This window comes from Apodemus sylvaticus, chromosome X (assembly GCF_947179515.1).
Source record: "Apodemus sylvaticus chromosome X, mApoSyl1.1, whole genome shotgun sequence".
Classification (NCBI taxonomy): Eukaryota; Metazoa; Chordata; class Mammalia; order Rodentia; family Muridae; genus Apodemus; species Apodemus sylvaticus.
In genome coordinates, this window is record NC_067495.1 from 72,156,148 (window position 1) to 72,169,288 (window position 13,141).

A 13,141-nucleotide genomic window follows, 5' to 3' on the forward strand; every position below is an offset into this window, starting at 1 on the left:
TAGATATATATATATATATCTATATATATATATCTATATATATATATATATATATATATCTTTTCTCTCTCTCTCTCTCTCTCTATATATATATATATATATATATATATATATATATATATATAGAGAGAGAGAGAGAGAGAGAGAGAGAGAGAGAGAGAGAGAGAGAAAAGCTGGCATATATATATATATATGCCAGCTTTTAACCAGACAATGAGACTGGAGAAGCTGGTCTGAGCATAAGAACAATACAGGAAATTAGATGCTTCAAAGCATAGTCAAATGGAGCAACAGCAATGATACCACACAACCAAAACACAGCTTTGGACACAAATGTTGTCGGAAAAGGAAAAAGCAGGATGCTTTTCACTGTGCTCCTCTGGCGGGAGGTTGTGTAGAAGGAGCTCCATGAAGGCAATGGAGAGTTTTGCTGTAGAGGGAGTGACTGCCCCAGAGGCTTCTTCTCTGCCACCTGAGAAGGCAAAGAGAGACACACTTCAGTAACAGGCAATTCATCAGGTTGCCAATGGACAGGTTCTCTGGCTGGCTGTCCAAAGGAGTGTGAGCCAACCCACCACACCTACCTTCTTGGCACAGCCTCATTTGAGTGCTTGAGAAAGTCCTTGGATCTAGTGTGGTGTTTTCACAGAGTAACCAATGCAAATTCTGGCTGATATTCCATCACCTTATCAGTGATTTCTTGTTTTATACTTTGGAAATTTAAGTCTCTGTTCTAGTGTAAATATTTTATACTCAGTATTTTTTAACTAAAAATAACCAAGAGCAATTTATAAATTTACACAAATAAACAAGCATTATTTTCACAAGTCCACATCTCCCATGGGAGTAAAATCCTGTCTATCCAGCTAATTGGAGTGTTAGAAGTAGCGTAGGATTTGAAGAGGTGATTTTTTTTTTTGAGGTGCCTTCCAAGTATCAAGTGGCTAGGATGCCAAGGCAAGAAAAGCAAACAGAAGTAGGTGGTAAGACATTATAGAAAGGAACACTCATAACTGGTAAATAAATATAGAACACCTGATTCTTCCTTGCATTATAGAGAAGATACTGTCAGGACCAGAATTTTAGTGAATTAACCACAGACTATTTTATGACAGAGGCACTCACATTTCATCTGACACTGATGCCACCTGAAATTATCATCATTAGTGTGTCATACTGCAAATCACCAAGGAGAGGAAATAGCCTATTTTCTCATTTGGCACTTATTAAGAGCTATTTTTCTTCTACTCCTTATTTTTCTTCAATTAATCATACAGAGATAGACTTAATTTCTTTGTGTTAGAGAGAGGAGGGAGGCAGTCTTGTTATATTTCCCAAACTAGTCTCAAAATCAAAAGCTTGAAAGATCATCTTGCTTCAGACTCTTAAGAAGATGAGATGACTGGCCACTGTTTTCCTATCTGGCTAGAAATTAATCTACATTTGTTTATGTTCTGCACCCTTTATTTTCCTGGTGCCTCTGAAGCACCTCTTAAGCACAAACATCAATCTAGATCCCTGCTTTGGTTAATCCTCGATTTGTTTAAAATTTTGTTCTAGTTTTCACTGTCCTTTCTATACCATTCCTTGAATATCCTCTGTTGTCATTTTAAATGATATATTAAAAATAGACTTCAGCTACACCGTGAATTAAACTGGCTTTCATGTTCTAGCCTTAGAATCTTGACACCATTTGGGCAATTTTTAAGAAAGGTGCACTGCTAAGTTTAAAGCATCATAAATCAGACTGCTTTAGAAGAATATTATTATTGTCTGTTACTAATATAGGAAGTGATACAAGTGACAAAATAAATAAGATAGGAAAAGGAATATCATTTGAAATGTAAATAAAGTAAATATCTAATAAAAATTTCAAAAAGATTCAACTTGAAAACATACATCATTCTCCACTCCCTTGCCTCCCTCTTACCCATCTAGGGTCCTACCCCTCTTTCTCAAATGCACAGCTTTGTCATTCCAGAATATCATTGTTATATATGCAACAAACATACCAGCATATAAATACAAGATGAGTTGTGCTGCCTGCATGTATATGTTTCTAGACTGAAGATCACTTAACTCTTATAGGCCTGGCAAAACAATCAGAAATGCTTTCAAATACAAAGGATAACATCTCAGATGAGGATTATTGTTTCTCTAGTTAATTCAAGCCCATTAATGCAAAATTCTACTCAGGTTGGCTTAAGGAATATTTAAGGAATACATAGTCTTATATAGATGTGGAATGTTGCAGTAATTTATTGTCCCATATTCATGATATTTTTATACTTCTTGGTAATTAGAAACTTGGAAGTTTCTTCCTTGGTTTTTGTCCATGTTTGGTTGTGATTACATTTCTGAGTTTTTGCTGAATTATGTCATATTTTATAAACTCTTTTTTTACTTTATTGAAAATATTTTAAAGAAATACGATGATAGCCTTTTGTAGCTCCTCTACTCCATACAGACCTTCCCAGAAAACCACCATCAAACCCCTTCCATGTGCCTCCATTTGCAAATTGACAGTGTCTTTATGTTTATTATATTTGTTACATACATTAATATGTATATGTACACATACATATATTTCTTATTTGTGGTCATATGGTGTCAAGGGTGGCTACTCTGCCAACTAACAGGGAGGATCATCCCAGGAGAGGCTAAATCCATCTTTTTCCCAGTAATTATCTGTAATCCTTTGTCTAGGAACAGGATCCTTTGAGATATTTCCCTTCTCTGTTAACATGCCCATTGATATTGTTACCATCCCAGTCATCTTTATGAAGCCATTTATAGGAAAGATTGTTTCACAGAAGACTTAATTTTTTTCTGTCCCTTCTTCTGTCTGTTCCATGGACCAGAGATGCAGGAGCTGTGATGAGGACATATTGAGTGAAGCTGAGACCCACATTGTCCACTGATCCTCTGTATTGTGTCCAGTTGTAATTTTATGTGATGATCTCCATTTGCTTTCAGGGGAGATCTCATAATACTAACTTGGCTTATCTGAGTGCTCTAGAATAAAAAGAAGAAATTATACCCCAAAAGAATTAGACGGCAAGAAATAAACTCAGGGCTGAAATCAACTAACTAAAAACAAACAACAACAAAATAAAAGTCAAAGAAATAAAAATTTGGTTCTTTGAAAAAGTCAGTAGGATTGCTAATGCATTACCTTAAGTTAACTAAAAGGTAGATGAAAAATACCCAAATTAGCAAAATTATAAATGAAAGGGGGAATGTAAAAAACATATACTGAGGAAATCCTGAGAATCATAAAGATATACTTTAAAAACATACTTCACCAAATTGGAAAATTTTAAAGAAATGAGTAATTTTTATACATACCATTTATAAGGTTAAATCAAGATTACATAAGCAATTTAAACAGATCTTTAATCCCCGATGAAATAGACACATTGATTAAGTCTCCCTGCCAACAAACAAACACAGAACCAGATGGTTTTAGTACAGAATTCTTCAAAACTTTATTTTTTTTATCTTTTTAAATATTTTTTATTCTTGAAAAGCATGCTCTTTTATTGAAAAAGAAAGTAAAAACATTTTATGATAAATTGAAGATTTATATAGAAAATATTTCTGATAAAATAGAAGAGATATATAGAAAAACACATTAAAATTGACTAATTTTCATGGAAAATTGAAGAGTAAAGTGGTAGGTATAAAAAGCATTGTTAAATTAATTGAAAAGGAAGTAGAAACATTTTATGATAGAATTGAAGATTTACATGGAAAATATTTCTGATAAAATTTCAAAGCAGAAATAGTGTTGGTACTCCTCAAATTATTTCTCAAACTGGAAAGAGAAACAACATTGTTCAGGTCATTTTACAAGGCCACAGTTACATCAATATCTAAACTACATAAAGACCCAACAAAGTTATGAACCAATTTTCTTTATGAACATAGAGCAAAATATCTTAATAAAATACTTGCAAGATGAATTCAAGAACACATAAAAATATCATTTATCATGCTCAAGTAGGCTTCATCTATTATATAAACAAACTGAAATATAAAAATCACATGATCATCTCATTAGATGTAGAAAAGGTTTTTGATAATATCCAACACCCCTTAATTATAAAAGTCTTGCAGAGATTAGCAATAGAAGGGACAAACCTCAACGTATTAAATGCTCTTTACAGAAAGCCCATAGCCAAGATACATTTAAGCAGAAAAAAATCTTAAAGGAATTCCACTAAAATCAGGAAACAAGACAAATCTGCCCACTCCCTCAGAGCCTATTCAATATAATCCTTGAAGTCTTAGCTAGAATAATAAGACAACTGAAAGACCTCAAGAGGTTACAAATTGGGATGGAAGAAGTCAATGGATCTTTATTTGCAGATGATAAGATATTACCTGTAAGTGACCCTAAAATTTCCACTGGAAAACTCCTATAGTTGATAAACATATTCATCAATGCAGGTGGATACAAAATTAACAACAACAACAACAAAAAACCCAGTAACTTTTTATTTTTTATTTTATTTTTTTTAATTTTTTTTATTTTTACATTACATTTATTTCAGATATTTTTTTATTCGATATATTAACTTTTTAATGTGCAATAGACAAACACATTGAGAAAGACATCATGGAAAAGCACTTTTTACAATCACCTCAAATAATACAAACCATTCTGTGGTAACTCTAAACAACCAAGAAAATGAGTTCTAAGACAAAAACATTCAGAAACTGAAGAAAGAAATTTAAGAAAAATATCAGAAGATTGAACTATCTTTCCTGATCATGGATTGTTTAAAACTAGTTATCTTGAGTCAGTTATGAGAGACTCGCCTCCATCTTGTTCTCAGATGCCAGAGAGATCAGACAGACTGAGGTACGCAAACATAACCCGAGGCCAACATCGCGGAGTCTAAGCCTGACAGGCCTTGGCCTGCACCCAGGCCCTGGGCTGTCCAGGGGGCCATTGGTGTGCCAACCCGGCCAGGAGGTTGTTGGCCCGGCCTGGCATGCACGCCACCATTTTGGCTATGGGTCAGCAGAGAGTTCTAGCAGGCAAAGTCAGATAACAGTCATAGCCTGAGGCTAACATAGCAGGGGTCTAGGCCCAACAGGCCCTGAACTGCCCCCAGGCCCTGGGCTGCTCGGTGGGCCATCTGTGTGCCAACCCGGCCAGGAAGTTGTTAGCCCAGCAGACTCTCCCAGCACTTTCAGGGAGCTCCTGCATGCCACCATCCTGGCCACCTGACAGAACCAGATAACACTCATAGCCCGAGGGCAACTTTGCTTGGGCCTTGGCCTGCCAGGCTTTTGCCTAGACTCGGGACCTGAGCAGCTAGGCTAGCCTTGTGTGCACCAACAGGGTTGGGAGATCGGGTGCCCAGCAGAGTGATCATCACTCGGAAAAGGTCCCGCAGCATAGACCATCAGCACTCACTGAAGGAGCAAACGGGCTCCATCTGGTTCACAGAGACAACATGGGGCAAAGCACACTAGGGTTCCAAGGGCACCCAAGAGGAGGACAGCACATCAGCAATCTGCAACAGGGGAAACCCAGCCATCAAGTGTTGCAGAAATAGCCCTAGAGCCTCTCAGGAAGCTGAAACACCAGCCAGAGACAAGACCAACTAGCTCCATAGAACAAGATGGCAAAGGGCAAATGCAGGAATGCTACTAACAGAAATCTAGGCAATATGGCAGTGTCTGAACCAAACTCTCCAAAATCAGCAAGTCCTGGATTCGCCAACACACCAGAAAAACAAGATTTGGATTTAAAATCACTGGTCATGATCCTGCTAGAAGAACACAAAAAGGACATAAATGAATCTCTTAAAGAAATACAGGGGAACATGAATAAGCTAGAAACCCATATAATGGAAAAACAAAAAATGACTTAAAGAAATTCAGGAGAATAAGGCTCAAGAGATAGAAGCCAATAAAGAAAACACACACACACACACACACACACACACAAGAACTTAAAGAAATGCAGGAGAACTTGAGTCAACAGGCAGAAGTCAGGAAGATCTCTTAAAGCATTAAAGGAAAACACAAACAAACAAGTGAAGAAGGAAACTGAGCAAAACCATCCTGGATCTAAAAACAGAAGTAGAAACAACTAAGAAATCACAAAGGGAGACAACTTTGGAGATAGAAAACCTTGAGAAGAAATCAGGGGCCATAGATGCAAATATCAAAAACAGAATACAAGAGATGGAAGAAAGAATCTCAGATGCCAAAGATACCATAGAAACCATTGGCTCAACAGTCAAAGAAAATGCGAAATGCACAAAGCTTGTATCCCAAAACATCCAGGAAATCCAGGACACAGTGAGAAGACCAAACCTAAGGATTATAGGTATAGATGAGAGTGAAGATATACAACTGAAAGGGCCAGCAAATATTTTCAACAAAATTATGGAAGAAAACTTTCCCAACTTAAAGAGAGAGATACCCATGAATATACAAGAAGCCTACAGAACACCAAACAGAACAGGATCTGAGCAGAAATATTCCCGTCATATAAAAATTAAAACCCCAAATGTAGTAAACAGAGAAAGAATATTAAAGGCAGTAAGAGAAAAAGGCCAAGTAACATATAAAGGAAGACCTATCAGAATTACACCAGACTTCTTACCAGAGAACATGAAGGCTAGAAGATCCTGGGCAGAGCTCATGCAGACTCTAAGAGAACACAAATATCAGCCAAGACTACTATACCCAGCAAAACTCTCATTCACCATAGATGGAGAAACCAAGATATTCCATGACAAAACCAAATTTACACAATATCTTTCCACAAACCCAGCTCTGCAAAGAATAATAGGAGGAGATGGAGCTTAGGTTCCAGTCCTAAGGCCTCTGGCGGGAGCCCTCAGATCTCTCCAATTGCAGATCCAGATCAGCCTGGGAAGCAACCCCACATCTCCAGGTCCTGCAAGAGGCAAGAGGGGCTTCCGGGAGGCCGGCTGGGAGAAGTCAGTGTGCTCTGGTGAATCCAGCAGGCCCCAGCGGGAGCCTTCAGGTATCTGCTTTGGGATCTGAACAGCCTGGGCCACAGCATTCGGTCTCCAGGAAGTGCGGGAGACCTGGTGTGCACCCAGACCCTGCTATACCTCTCCTGGGCATATACCCAAAGGATTCCCCAGCATGCAATAAAGACACATGGTCCATTATGTTCATAGAAGCCTTATTTATAATAGCCAGAAGCTGGAAAGAACACAGATGCCCCTCAAAGGAGGAATGGATACAGAAAATGTGGTATATTTACACAATGGAATACTACTCAGCAATTAGAAACAATGAATTCACAAAATTTTTAGGCAAATGGTTTGATCCGGAAAATATCATCCTAAGTGAGGTAACCCAATCACAAAAGAATACACATGGAATGCAATCTCTGATAAGTGGATATTAATTAGCCCAGAAGCTCTGAATACCCAAGGCACAAATTGCATAACAAATGACTCCCTTGAAGAAGTATGGAGAGGGTCCTGATCCTGGAAAGGATTGATCTAGCATGGGAAGGGATTATAAAGACAGAGAAAAAGGAGGGAGGTGATTGGAGAAGGGATGGAGAGAAGAAGGTTTATGGCACATATGGGGAGGGCGGATTCGGGAAAGGGGAAATCATTTGGAATGTAAACAAAGAATATAGAAAATAAAAATATTAAAAAAAAAAGAATAATAGGAGGAAAACTCCAATACAGGAGGGAAACTACACCCTGGAAAAAGCAAGATAGTTACCTTTTTTCATCAAACCCAAAAGAAGATAACCACTCAAATATAAAAATAACATAAAAAAATGACAGGAAGTAATAATCACTATTCCTTAATATCTCGTAACATCAATGGACTCAATTCCCCAATAAAAAGACAAAAACTAACAGACTGGATAATGAAACAGGACCCTACATTTTGATGCATACTGGAGACACACCTCAGTGTCAAAGACAAAAACTACCTTAGAGTAAAAGGCTGGAAGACAATTTTACAAGCCAATGGTCACAGGAAATGACCCGGAGTAGCCATTTTAATATCAGATAAAAAGGACTTTCAACCTAAAGTCATCAAAAGAGACACAGAAGGACACTTCTTGCTGGTCAAAGGAAAAATGCACCAAGAAAAACTATCAATTATGAACAACTATGTGTCAAATGCAAGGGCACCCTCATTCGTAAAAGAAACTTCACTAAACCTCAAAGCACACATTGCACCTAACGCAATAATTGTGGGTGACTTCAACACTACATTCTCCTCAATGGACCGATCAGGAAAAAAGAAACTAAACAGGGACACAGTAAAACTAATTGAAGCATTGGACCAATTGGATTGACTGATATATGTAGAACATTTCATTTTAAAGCAAAAGAATATACCTTTTTCTCAGCACCTCATGGTATGTTCTCCAAAATTGACCGTATAATTGGTCACAAGACAGACCCCAACAAATATAAGAAGACCGAACTAATTTCATGACTCCTATCAGATCACTATGGAGTAAGAGTGGTTTTCAATAGCAACAAAAACAACAGAAAGCCCACATACACAAAGAGGCTGAATAATAATCTACTCAATGACACCTTGGCCAAAGAAGAAATAAAGAAACAAATCAAAGACTTTTTAGAATTTAATGAAAATGAAGGCACAACATACCCAAATCTTTGGGATACAATGAAAGTAGTGCTAAGAGGAAAACCCATAGCCCGAGTGCCTCCAATAAGAAAATGGAGAGAGCATACACAAGCAGCTTAATGACACACCTGAAAGTCCTGGAACAAAAAGAAGCCAATTCACCCAGGAGGAGTAGAAGACAGAAAATCATCAAACTCAGGGCTGAAATCAATCAAGTAGAAACAAAGAGAACCATACAAAGAATCAACAAAACAAGGAGCTGGTTCTTTGAAAAAATCAACAAGATAGATAAACCCTTAGCCAGACTGACCAAAGGGCACAGAAAAAATATCCAAATTAACAAACTTAGAAATTAAAAGGGAGATATAACAACGGAAACTGAGGAAATTCAAAAAAAATCAGATTCTACTACAAAAGCCTATACTCAACACAACTGGAGAATCTGGAGGAAATGGACAATTTCCTAGACAGATACAAAATACCAAAACTAAATCAGGACCAAATAGATCATCTAAACAGTCCCATAACCCCTAAAGAAATAGAAGGGGTCATAGAAAGTCTTCCAACCAAAAAAAGCACAGGACCAGATGGTTTCAGTGCAGAATTCTATCAGACCTTCAAAGAAGACTTAACACCAATACTCTTCAAACTATTCCACAAAATAGAAACAGAAGGAACACTACCCAATTCCTTCTAAGAAGCCACTATTATGCTGATACCAAAACCACACAAAGATCCAACAAAGAAAGAGAACTTCAGACCAATTTCCCTTATGAACATCGATGCAAAAATACTCAATAAAATTCTTGCCAACCAAATCCAAGAACACATCAAAACGATCATCCACCATGATCAAGTAGGCTTTATCCCAGGGATGCAGGGTTGGTTCAATATACGGAAATCCATCAATGCAATCCACTACATAAACAAACTCAAAGAAAAAAACCACATGGTCATTTCATTGGATGCTGAAAAAGCATTTGACAAAATTCAGCATCCTTTCATACTTAAAGTCTTGGAAAGAACAGGAATTCAAGGCCCATACCTAAACATAGTAAAAGCAATATACAGCAAACCAGTAGCCAGCATCAAACTAAATGGAGAGAAACTTGAAGCAATCCCACTAAAATCAGGGACTAGACAGGGCTGCCCCCTTTCTCCTTATCTTTTCAATATTGTACTTGAGGTACTAGATTGGGCAATTAGATAACATAAAGAGGTCAAAGGGATACAAATTGGAAAGGAAGAAGTATTAATTGCAGATGATATGATAGTCTTCCTAAGTGACCTAAAAAACTCAACTAGAGAACTTCTACAGCTGATAAACAACTTCAGGTAAGTGGCAGGTTATAAAATCAACTCAAGCAAATCAGTAGCCTTCCTATAGTCAAAGGATGAGTAAAGCTGAGAAAGAAATTAGGGAAATGACACCCTTCACAATAGCCACAAACAGTATAAAGTACCTTGGGCTAACTCTTACCAAACCCGTGAAAGATTTGTATGACAAGAACTTCAAGACTCTGAAGAAGAAAATGTAAGAAGACCTCAAAAATTGGAAAAACCTCCCAAGCTCATGGATCTGCAGATTAATATAGTTAAAATGGTCATTTTGCCAAAAGCAATCTACAGATTCAATGCAATACCCATCAAAATCCCAACTCAATTCTTCATAGAGTTAGAAAGAGCAATTCTCAAATTCATCTGGAATAACAAAAAACCCAGGATAGCTAAAACTATTCTCAACAACAAGAGAAATTCTGGGGTAATCAGTATCCCTGACCTCAAGCAATACTACCAAGCAATAGTGTTAAATACTGTGAGGCAGGCGGATCAGTGGAACAGGAATGAAGATCTAGAAATGAACCCACACACCTATGGCCACTTGATCCTCGACAAAGGGGCTGAAAACATCCAATGGAAAAAAGATAGCCTTTTCAACAAATGGTGCTGGTTCAACTGGAGGTCAGCATGCAGAAGAATGCGAATTGAACCATCCTTATCTCCTTGTACTAAGCGCAACTCCAAATGGATCAAGAACCTCCACATAAATCCAGACACTGAAGCTAATAGAAAAGAAACTGGGGAAGACCCTTGAGGACATCGTTACAGGGAGAGAGTTTCTGAACAGAACACCAATAGCATATGCTCTAAGAGCAAGAATTGACAAATGGGACCTCATAAAACTACAAAGTTTCTGTAAGGCAAAGGACACCATCAAAAAGACAAATCAGCAACCAACAAATTGGGAAAAGATCTTCACCAACCCTACATCAGTTAGAGGGCTAATATCCAATATCTAAAAAGAACTCAAGAAGATAGACCCCAGAAAACCAAATAACCCTACTAAAAATGGGGTACAGAGTTAAACAAAGAATTTTCACCTGAAGAACTTCAGATGGTGGAGAAGCATCTTAAAAATGCTCAACTTCATTAGTCATTAGGGAAATGCAAATCAAAACAACCCTGAGATTTCACCTTACACCAGTCAGAATGGCTAAGATTAAAAACTCAGGAGACAGCAGATGTTGGCGAGGATGTGGAGAAAGAGGAACACTCCTCCACTGCTTGTTGGGTATGCAAATTGGTACAACCACTCTGGAAATCAGTCTGGTGGTTCCTCCGAAAACTGGGCACCTCACTTCTGAAAGATCCTGCTATACCACTCCTGGGCATATACCCAGAGGATTCCCCAGCATGTAATAAGGTTACTTGCTCAACTATGTTCATAACAGCCCTATTTATAATTGCCAGAAGCTGGAAAGAACCCAGGTGTCTGTCAATGGAGGAATGCATGCAAAAATACGTGTTATATATACACAATGGAGTACTATTCAGCCATTAGAAACAATGAATTCATGAAATTCTTAGACAAATGGATGGAGCTGGAGAACATTATACTAAGTGAGGTAACCCAGTATCAAAAGATCAATCATGGTATGCACTCACTAATAAGTGGATATTAACCTAGAAAACTGGAATACCCAAAACATAATCCACACATCAAATGAGGTACAAGAAGAACAGAGGAGTGGCCCCTTGTTCTGGAAAGACTCAGTGAAACAATATAGGGCAAAACCAGAACAGGGAAGTGGGAAGGGGTATGTGGGAGAACAAGAGGAGAGAAGGGGGCTTATGGGACTTTCGGGGAGTGGGGAGGCTAGAAAAGGGAAATCATTTGAAATGTAAATAAATTATATCGAATAAAAAAAAAAGAAAAAAAAAAAGAAAAGATTGACCAAAGACCAGTGGTACCTGTCACTGCAGGAAGCAGCAGTTAAACCAAGAAAGTCAAACCAGTTTCTTGGATCATCCAAAGTGTGTGGATGAAGTAATCATAGTGCTGAAAAAGTCTTTCAAAGGAGCTGATCTTCCTAATCTTTTGTTCTATGGGCCACCTGGAACTGGCAAAATAACTACCATTTTGACAGCAGCTCTAGAACTCTGTGGGCTCAAACACTTTTAATTAACACTTTTAATTAACATGTCTGATAAACATGGAATACAAGTAGTGTGTGAAAAAGTGAAAAATTTTGCACACTTAACTGTGTCAGGAAGTCGTTCAAATGAAGAGGCATGTCCTTCCTTTAAGATTGTAATTCTGGATGAAGAGATTCTGCTATGGCATCAGTTTCTCAGGCAGCTTGAAGATGTACTACGGGAAAAGAGTCTAAAACAACCAGATTCTGCCTCATCTGTAACATTGCCAGTTGAGTAATTGAACCCCTCACTTCTAGATGTTCAAAATTTTGCTTCGAGATCCTGTAAGATAAAATTCAGCCAACGCAATTACTGGATATTGCTGAGAAGGAAAATGACAAAATTGGCAATGAGGGGATAGCTTATCTTGTTAAAATATCAGAAGGAAATTTATTGAAAGCTGTAACATTTCCTCAAAGTTCTAGTGAACTAGCAAGTAGAAAAGGAAGTCATGGAAGATGTGACTGCAGACATTGCTGAGGTAATACCAGCTACTACTATTGATGGACTATTCATCAAATGTCACGGTGGCTCTTTTGACAAACAAGAAGCTGCGGTAAAGGATTTAATAAATGAAGGTCACTCAGCTACTCAGTTTGTCAATCAGCTTCATTATATGGTTGTAGAAAATTAAAAGAACACTCTGAAGTCCGTTATTACAGAAAAACGTGCTGAAGTGGATAATGTTTAGCAGATGATGCAGATGAGCACCTATAGTTGATGCGCTCTGGAAGAGCTGTGATATAGCAACTGACCCCGAATTGGTGAACACACTGAATCTATTTTGTATAAATTATCAAACCAACTTTTTTGGATAACAAAAATGAATAACCAAACCACCTATAGAAATTCATAGTACAGGCAGAAGTTATGAAAGAGGAAACACAAAATCTCTTAAAGAATTAGAGGAAAACACAAACAAGCAAATGACACAACTGAGCAAAAACTTCCAGAATCTAAAAACAGAAGTAGAAACAACTAAGGAATCTCAAAGGGAGACAACTTTGGAGATAGAAAACCTTGGGAAGAAATCAGGGAC

The 13,141-nt window shown here is 37.7% G+C and overlaps 1 pseudogene; it reads left to right on the top strand.

Annotated features, from left to right (window-relative positions):
• Nucleotides 1-949: 949 nt before the first annotated feature.
• Nucleotides 950-12,849, top strand: LOC127674547 (replication factor C subunit 4-like; annotated as a pseudogene).
• The last annotated feature ends 292 nt before the right edge of the window (nt 12,850-13,141 follow it).